The sequence below is a fragment of the Rhagoletis pomonella genome, unplaced genomic scaffold, assembly GCF_013731165.1.
Source record: "Rhagoletis pomonella isolate Grant_MI unplaced genomic scaffold, Rhpom_1.0 Rhpom_scaffold_00005, whole genome shotgun sequence".
Classification (NCBI taxonomy): domain Eukaryota; kingdom Metazoa; phylum Arthropoda; class Insecta; order Diptera; family Tephritidae; genus Rhagoletis; species Rhagoletis pomonella.
In genome coordinates this window covers 9,727,672-9,735,938 of record NW_023458559.1, presented here as the reverse complement: position 1 = coordinate 9,735,938, position 8,267 = coordinate 9,727,672, and the positions used below count along the sequence as shown (strand labels likewise).

Genomic DNA, 8,267 nt, shown 5'->3' with positions numbered 1-8,267 from the left:
TGTACTTAATAAGCATTCGAAGATTTAATTTGCTAACTTCGAATTCGTTCCAACCAAAATGAGCTACATGATAAAAATACAAGTTCAGTTAAATTCTCGTTATTTGAATTATTAAAAAATGAGAAACCAGAAATCGACGAAAATTAATAAAAAAGTGTAAAAATTTCGTGAAATTATTTAATTTATTTATATTAAAATTATTTTGTAAAATTTTGTATTACTTTTGAAAGTTGAGTGCATCTTTAACCGTTAATTTTTTCATGATTTAATGATCGGATCTAAACCAAATTACGAGACGACCCTTAAGGTACCATCTTTCCGGTAAAAAAAATAATTATTGGAATCGGTTCACGCGGTGCAAAGTTATGCGGTGGAATAAATAAAAGAAGTAAAAATACTCCGAAGAATTGATAACCTCCCCTTTTTTGAACCCGGTTAAAAATGTCCGAGTTCTTTGAAAATTTTATGTAAATAAAATGCAATTGATGATACTTTAAAAAGTTTATTTATTTATTTCATACTGTAAATAAAACTTTCATAAATGTATTTTAAAGACCGAATTTTCAGTATTTGCTGATGATATATATTTAGAAGTATAAACCCTTTCCCCCCAAAAATATATTCCTGCGTGCGCCCCTGGCACTTAGTATTTATTATTTGTAAAAAATATATTTTTACTTTCAAAATGTTTGTAATTTTAAACATTTCACTTGTATATTTTAAACAACTCATATTCAAAATCAAATCTTGAACATCTTGTGCGTTCACTTGAACAGATTCTGGTTGAAAAATAAACACTTTTCAGTAGTAGTTTTACATGCACTTTTTAGAGTGTAGATATTAAAATAATTCAACGATATTAATAGATTGGTGCACACACATGCATATACATATGTATGTACATACTACATACGAGCACCAATTAATTTCATTTAAAGAAATGGCGTGTCGTCCATTTCCGCTGTAGCATATGTAGTGCATAGGCGCAATATTAACTTATTGCGGCGAGGAATCATGCAATACAAAGCATTAGATTTAATTGACAATAGTCAAACTACATAACATAGACCTAAAATTTCTACAGCGAAAGTACAAATTTGAGATCGACTTTAAGCGGCCGTTATTAATATACCCACATGCATACATACATATATTACTTTTCATATCAATTCAAGTCTATTACATGCGCCCCGCTTTTCATTTTCAATCTTACAAATTCTTTATAATGACTTTTGCTAAAACTTAAAAATCAAACGTTATCAAAACAAATTCTATGGAACTGAGAAATATTATTTTCTACTTTTAAGTCCATTTACAGAAGCATGGTATATTAAAACTTTTTTTATTTTATTTATTTTCTACTTTTTAGTCTTTTCTCTATAAAATTTAGCAACAGATATTAAAATAATTTAACTTGCATTGAAAAGAGAACAGAATACCATTGCGCAAAATACACCACACAAATATTTGCACAAATGCAAATTAGTACAAATAAGATTCTTATTTGTAAAAGTTGGTATTTGCGCAAATATTTGTGTGGTTTATTTTGTGCATATGCAAGCTAAACTCAATGCATATGTACATACATAGGGCTTGATCGAGATGCAATCACAACCGCACTGTTGCGCGAATTATTAAAGTATCACGTTCGTTGTGAATTTACCGCAACGTTTTATTAGTTGACAAGTTGCAACAGTATTTTATTACGTACCCCGAACAGGCCCATACATACGAGCACCAATTGATTTCATTTAAAGAAATGGCTTGTCGTCCATTTCCACTGTAGCGTATGTGGTGCATATTTTTAGGCGCAATATTTAACTACTTCCGGCAAGGCCTACCGTCGAGGTTGATGTCTATACTTTTGTATAGGAATTTTGATTGTAATCTATAATTATAGCTAAAAGTGGTGTCTGGACACTAGGGTGGTTCAAAAATAGTAAAGTAGGAATTTTACCGCTCTCACCCCCTAGGATTGTTCTATATCGAAAACAGGTATACCCTTATTTTTTTATTTTGAAATCAAAAAATATTTAGAGGTCGCTCAAAGTGCCTAAAGTTTTTCATGTATATTTATATGGGAAAAATAAAATTTTTCGTTGAAATGGTATAGAATTCTTGAAAATCAATATTTTTCGATCGAAAAACTCTGGTTCTCTTCAGGAGACTTTCAATAATAGTACCCAATTGCTTATTTAACCATTTTTTAATATAAACGATTTTTTATTGGCGCCCCATTGCATTTTTCGGGGTTTTTGTGAGTTTTTGGCGGACCCTTAAATTATAGTTGCGATGATAAATGTTTACATAAACAATTGGGTATTATTATTGGGAACCTCCTGACGATAAGCAGAGTTTTCTGGTAGAAAAATATTGATATTTTTTTCTTGCATACCATTTCCACGAAAAGTTGTTTCCATGTAAAATACATGGAAAACTTTGGGCGCTTTGAGCGACCTCTAAATATTTTTTCATTTCAAAATAAAAAAATAAGGGTATATTTTTTCGGTATAGAACAATCCTATGGGGTGAGAGCATACAAATTCTGACTTTATATTTTCACAGACATTTTTGGACCACCCTACTGGAAAAACAACATTGGAAATTGATAAAAGCGTTGTAAAATAAAAACTTACATCCGCCAAAAAATGTTCCGTAAGTGGTGGCATGGGGCCAGGACTTAAAAGAGTAGCGACACATGCGTACACGCCGAAGTTCTGGCAGTGCCTTATTTACGTACCCCGCGTCGAGTTAGAAAGCTAGAAAGAGAGCAAGCACACTCCAAGCACTCCAAGACATTTGTTTTCAACTTGACCCCATGCGCCTAATTATGGGTTAATTCATAATTTGTTAATTGTGCTGGCTCGAGGTCAAATGGTTTTAGAATTTTTTTTAATTAAAACACAATTAGGGTACTCACAGTTCTATATTATCTACTGTGTTAATTTTGCCACCTGGTAACTTTAAAACATTTTACCATGTGGTAACTTTGTTTGTTGTTGGTTCCCATGCTAATTAGAGATAACACCATTATCTAGTTACAAGTTACCTTTTTTTAACTTTAAAAGTAAACTGTGAATACCTTAAATGATTTTAATTTTTTCCAATATATTTCGGTTACGCCGCGGTAACCGTCTTCAGGGCAACTATTGACAACAAAAACATAAAATACATATCGCCAAAAATTGGATTTGCTCACACAAGCTCTTGGAGCAATTCTTATCCATTCGCCCTGAAATACCTACTAGCAAGAAATGCGATTGCTTTATAAAAAAGAGAACCATTTTGAAATATGAGTGTTTTTACTCTCTAGAAAAAAATGTATGCAACCTTACATACGCGGTTTTGCATTACCTTGATACGCGGTTTGGCATTTTGTTGATACGCGGGTTTGTACTTTAAACGACGATATAAACATATAATATAACAATTTACATTACAATAATTAAACACTAAATACAAACATTGATTACACGTCTGCTCCGTGTGACGTGGAGTTTTGTACTGTTTTCTTGTTTACCAGCAGTGTTGCCACAGTCAAATTTTTTTTCCTACCAAAATTTCCTACCATAACCAACCAAAACCTACCAAACATTTCTTTGAGTGTTTAATATAATTTTTCAATGTCAAGTTTATTAAAAATATAGATAATATAAACAATAAAAACAAATTAACTGCGTATAACAATTCATTTTACTGTACAGACTTATCCAAATGTATGTCTCTTTGCACATACATAGCACATATCGTCACTAGATACGAATAAAGACGCGAAAAAAGACGCGTAAAAAAACTTCGGCGAAGAAAGACTCTTAACATAGGTGACGGCAAAGAAAAACGCGTTAACCTCTTTGACGGGGAACTATGTTTACGAGTAACGGTATACGAATTCCCCAAAGGGTCTTTCCGGAATGATGTTGAATCCATGTTTACACGTCTTTCTTCGCCGAAGTTTTTTCAAGTGTCTTTTCGTAAATTTTTTTCACGCGTCCTTTTTCTGCGCCACAACCGCCCGTCTTTACTCGTGTCTAGTGACGATATTATTATTATAATTACTTCGGAGATACTCCCGCTGCGATCTAAGTTAATATATTAATTGTAATCACTCCAATCTTAGGCTATTTAAAAAGCTAAGCGCTTGGATGATGCCATGTTCCAACTTTTAGATGGAGAAGACAATTTTTCTCCGAGGTGTATCAATTTACGATTCATGCTTCTTGGGAAGGCATATAGAATATACTGGGTTTCCTCCACCAGCCCACAAAACCTACAGTCGGTCTCTACAGAAAGACCCATATAATTCAAATGGTACTTCGGAGTTCTCCCTGGAAGGAGTTATGAATTGATTGTCGTATTCCCTTTTACTTCCGCCAGTAGGCAGTAATCTCAGATTATTCCCAGCTAGCTCCTAAGTAGTTCTGCAGTGTACCCTTTAGATGTAGCACAGAATAGCTCGGGACCATGCAAGCGGTACTTTGTCTCTACGTTTTGCGAGACAGTCAGCCCTTTCGGTACCTTCAAACTTTTCATGTCCCGGAACCCACCACTGCGTTACGCTATTGTGGGCTCCCAGGTGGTTCAAGAGATCTCAAGCCTTGATGTCGTTTTAGAAGAGTCTAAGGGCCGGTTGCTCAAAGCCTGGTCGACACTAATCATCGGTTATTATCGTTATCAACGTTTTCGACTCAATGCATATAACACGGTGTCGGTAACCTCGATAACGATGTTTAACCGGGTATTAGTGTCAACCAGGCTTTGAGCAACCGGTCCTAAGGGCTTTAACGCTGCCTAGATATCTGATATAATATATATCCTGGCCTGATTTGCCTTCTACGATGACATTCGCGAACACAGACTTCGATTGTGAAGACCTCCGCCTGGAATATGGTTGGGTACGAGCCAATTGGCAGACTTTTCTTGGTCCAGGGTATACGTTTGTACTTAGAAATCAGGTTTATTAACATGTTTGCGGCCACCGTTATACGAACGCACCGGTGAAATATTTGTGCAAAAAAGGTTGCTAGAAAGTTTGGAAATACTTATTTTCTATTTTTCACAAATAACTATTACGGAACCTACCAAAATTCCACCAAGCCTACCAACGTACCAAATGCAAAGCAACCAACCAGTTTTGGTAGGAAAAGCCCATGTTTGGCAACACTGTTTGCCAGTAAGTCACGATTGAGAGAAACAGAGATTGCGCCCATCCCGGTACCGCTAATCCGCTCTTTGTGATTTTGACAGAATTAGCTGTGTGCGTGACGTCATCTTGGTGCAATTGTTGATTGTAAGCATTTGAAAAAACCAAATAACAATTTTAATATTTGTGCGTTAATATTTCTGGGTGGTTTTAAACAATTATTGAGACATTGCAAAGCAAAATGAAGTGTGCAGTGGCAAGGTGTAATAGTGAAAACAAAAGGAAAGCGTGCGATATAAGTTTTTTTTCGTTTCCTACGGACGCAAACTTCGCGAAAAAGTAGAAGTTCTTAGGCGGCGGTATCGCAAAAATGGAGAGTGAAATTTTTAAAACTGAAAACGTTACATGAGTGAGAAGGAAGATATAGGTAGTATAGGGAAGGGGAAAAAAGAAATAATGCGACGTATGACGGGCACGAGAGCCTGCATATGTATATGTATGTTTGAATGCACGTATTTATGTATGTATACATATATATGAATGTATGAACGAACTCATTGCGCATTTCAGCTCTGCCGCTACCAAGCAATATATGTATAAATGATGCAAGCGTGCTTCGCGTAACTACATCCATTCGTACATATGTATGTACATATGTTTGTATGAATATATTTATGATGAAGCAAACGGGCTTCGTTGATGTACTGATGGGCATATGTATGTACTTATGGACAGCAATGTTTTCATGTATGTACATATGTTTGAATGGTTGTATATATATTTGTATGTATGTACATATGTTTGTGTATGTACATATGTGTGCGTACATATGCACATATCGTCGCCTGGGTAAAATATTGTCGTAAGCGTCATACATACGTGCGTAACATACGACAATCTTTTACCCAGGCGACGATATGTAGTACAAATGAAAACAAATCTATAGACTGGTTTTCACTATGTCATATTTTGACGCCAAAACTTGCCGACATATTTTGACACAACTTTATCTCCTTTATCTATACCTTTACCGATAATATTATGGGCCAAAAACTGACAGATAGCCGATTTAGCAGGGCACGTACCCGACTAAAGACCTATCCTGATCGAAATCAATCGATATACCGCTTTCTAGTCCCACTTGACAATGCGTTTCCACTTATTTGACGACAAATCCCACTGAATTTTACATAGTGAAAACTAGCCTTATTAAGCTGCTCGTTGATATAAATGCGAACTGTACTGATTGTCAAAAATTATGTGTTTGTTGTACATTTTTTCATGTTTGTCATTGTGCGTGTAATTTCTAGAGTCGTTTTGTGCTCTCGCTATCTCCTTGTATTAACTCGTCCTTCGTTGGTATACTCTGATGAACATATGTGAGGATGATAGCAAGGAGTTAACCCCCCCCCCCCTCAAGTCAAAGAATAATATTTCACTAATATGGGTCTAGAAAAAAGGCTCTTTAGAAGAAAGTATGCGTAATAAAGTTTCAAACACGAATTTTTAAAATCATATATTCAATTTTTCTATTTATTTATAAAACATTTTGATAATTTTAAACACATTAAATTTTTCTTTTTACTTATAAATCAATGAAACGAAGAATTTTCAAATTTTTCGTGGTTTTTTGAAAAATTCTTCTGGAACTTCGTCAACTGAAAAATGTATATCTTTGTGAATATTCATAGATGCTAGACCGTTGAGCCTTTCTTGACATGTTGTATTTCTCAAGTAGGTTTTAATTCTATTCAGGCATGAAAAGCGTTCAGGTGTGGCTATTGAAACGGGCAAAAGTGCCAATATAAGTAAGATCTTAAAAACCTTCCCAAAAGACGTTGTATTACCTACTTGTAATGCTTCGAGAGCATTTCGAAAATGTTCGTGTGAAACTCGTTTTTTCCACATTTTTACCTCCAGAAGAAAGTTTTGTTTCGAGCAGTCGATTACTTTTTCATAGAAAGCAAACAATTCTTCACTTTTTTTTCGTTAAAATCATACTTTGGAAACAAAACACTAAAATTATTTAAAACTGATTTATGGTTTAGGAACCGGCTTTTCAAATGAGCAATATATGTATCAAGGAAGGGAATGTAAAAAGCAATGCGATAGTATGCCTCGGCGTCTCCGGTTTTCACATTAAAGGCTGGTATGCAGCTCCCAAGAAATCGGTCAAGAAAAATTTGCCATTATTTCGTGTGTGTATCCAAGGAATTTTGACATTTTTGATACTTCGCAGCTTGTTGCCTCACTCTTTCCTCAAGAAATAATGGAACGGGCATATATTTCTGTTGCAAACCTGGGTTGCCTTGTGCTCTTTTTTCACAAAAAACTTTAGAAAACCGTAGTAAAAAGCGTAGCAAATTGCTTAAGAACTGCGTACTGTCTGAAGGAAATTTGACTCAAGAAAATTTCTTAGCCATTTCTTGTACGTCATTTTGTATGGAATTTTAGCTTTTCTTGAGAACTGCATACAGGCCTTAAAGCGATTCTTGTGGCGACTGCTGTATCGCGGTACTTTGATTTCTGTACCTAGGTTGGTGCATACTTCTTCTACGTGTTCGAAAAGCAAATGAAAGTTTTTTTCTGCATCTTGTCGCATTTCTTCAAATTCCTTTAAAGCGTCGTCGGTTAAGCTCATAGCTTCTGCAAGATCTTCATCAGATACTTGTAATTGCCGGCTAGCAAAGCAACAACAATTTATAAAAAAGCAAATGCTTGGCTGTTGTCGCTGTGCTAACAGTTTTTCAAACCCTGATAATTTCTATAGATATTCGCACGATACAAATAATTTGTACGGTATTTTCCCCGTGACAAATAAAAAGTTTTTGACAACTGGAAGAAATACAACTTCGAAAGTCTTTTTTAAACGATTTCTCATTTTGCTACGTTAGAGCCGTTGCCGAGAAACTTATGGATACATATACATATACACAAAAATTGCTCGTTTAAGGTAATTAGAATAAGGCGCAAAATTTCCCGCAAAACACCTCCCCCCCCTGCACTTAGTTTTTACTCAGATCGATGAAATGATTTCGTGAATTGGACTACGCATACATGTGATACTTATGCTTTTAATTTATAAGGTAATTTTATGTTTTTATACTCTTGCTACCTGATAAGAATA

General features: G+C 35.0%; 1 protein-coding gene across 1 annotated transcript in view; it reads left to right on the top strand.

Annotated features, from left to right (window-relative positions):
- Positions 1–392: 392 nt before the first annotated feature.
- The window catches only part of LOC118738684 (chitin synthase chs-2-like), a gene marked incomplete in the record, with an annotated part of 118,433 nt that continues 110,558 nt past the window's right edge, over positions 393–8,267 (top strand). Inside the window, 1 exon segment of the mRNA XM_036469596.1 lies at positions 393–398.